Source organism: Lottia gigantea (assembly GCF_000327385.1).
Source record: "Lottia gigantea unplaced genomic scaffold LOTGIsca_689, whole genome shotgun sequence".
Classification (NCBI taxonomy): domain Eukaryota; kingdom Metazoa; phylum Mollusca; class Gastropoda; family Lottiidae; genus Lottia; species Lottia gigantea.
In genome coordinates, this window is record NW_008710345.1 from 7,518 (window position 1) to 8,905 (window position 1,388).

At 36.1% G+C, this 1,388-nt stretch overlaps 1 protein-coding gene across 1 annotated transcript in view; it reads left to right on the forward strand.

Moving 5' to 3' along the window:
* LOTGIDRAFT_95029 (hypothetical protein) overlaps window positions 1-1,388 on the forward strand; it is a gene marked incomplete at both ends in the record, with an annotated part of 10,774 nt that overhangs the window by 7,057 nt on the left and 2,329 nt on the right. The gene's annotated exons all lie outside the window — the stretch shown is intronic.

Consider the following 1,388-nt stretch of genomic DNA (forward strand, 5'->3'; position numbering starts at 1 on the left):
TTAGTATGAGTTATTGCTTTTGTTCTTGAAAACGCATTCAAGTTTTATCTTGTAAACATTCTAGAAGGGACAATTCTTGATGGATTTTAACAAAACTTGGCATGAGTGTTTGTTATCACCCAAGGTTAAACCCTATTGAAAATCAGAAAAATATTTAGTATGAGTTATTGCCCTTGGCGTTCAATCTTTAGCTCGTTTAACGGATTTTGACGAAATTTCGCATGAATGTTTGTTATCACCCAAGAATGGACCCTATTGAAAATCAGAAAAATCGAAAATATTTAGTATGATGTATTGCCCTTGCTTTTGAATACGCGTTCAATCTTTAGCTCGTTATCACTCTAGAAGGCACAATTCTTGAAGGGTTTTGAACTTGGTGTGAATGTTCGTAATCACCCTAGGATGAACCCTATTGAAAATCAGAAGAATTGAAAAATATTTAGTATGAGTTATTGCCCTTGTTCTTGAAAACTCTTTCAAAGTTAGCTCTTAAACACTAAAAGGCATGATTCTTGTTGCATTTTGACAAAACTTGGTTTTATTAATCAGTCCCGCGCTGAAGGTTGAATATTTCATAAATCAAAGCTACCAGTGGGCGTATATTGCCTGGCAAGCTATCTTTTTTTTGCTTTCTTTACCAGTTGATAAGCAAAATCGTTACAGCCCGATTTCACTAGCCATTGTGGCTTAACACTGTCGTCACTTCCATGGCGTCATCAAAGAAATATATAGATGTATAGGGCTTTGGGTATCATTACCCTTCTCACGTGGAACATTTGACGTCATCGGTTACAAATGCCTATAAAAATTCATAAGAATGCTTAGCACAGACGATTCTGTTCTAATTTGTCACGCCCTGTAAAGCTACATACTGAATGAATCTGAAAAAATACTCAATAAGTGAAAATGGAATAAATTCCTCATATAATTTGACCCCGTCACCAGTTGAATTGAGAAACCTTTCCGGTCTAAATACTTTCACATCACCCCATGTATTTTTATACGCCCACATCAAATGGGGGGCGTATATTGGCTTCACTCATGTCCATCCGCCGGGTAATATCATTCAGTATCGCCCCAAAAAGTTCAAAAGAAGTGTACGACTGAATAGTCCATTCTTATGATTGTTACTGTACTTTCGAGGTTATGTGGAATTTAGATTCTCATTTCCTTGAAAGATTGATCATTGGGTACCCACAAGACGCCGAAATTGTGCTGTTCTCGTCATACAACCATAGAAAAACCAATTTTAAATATGATCTTTACATAATTGCACCTGATAGGGGTGATGACGTCGGACTTAAACTGAAAATGAAATTCGCCACTAGACTCACCTTCAAATCGTATCGTATATATACAATATTTTACCTTTTTTCCAAAAAGAAACA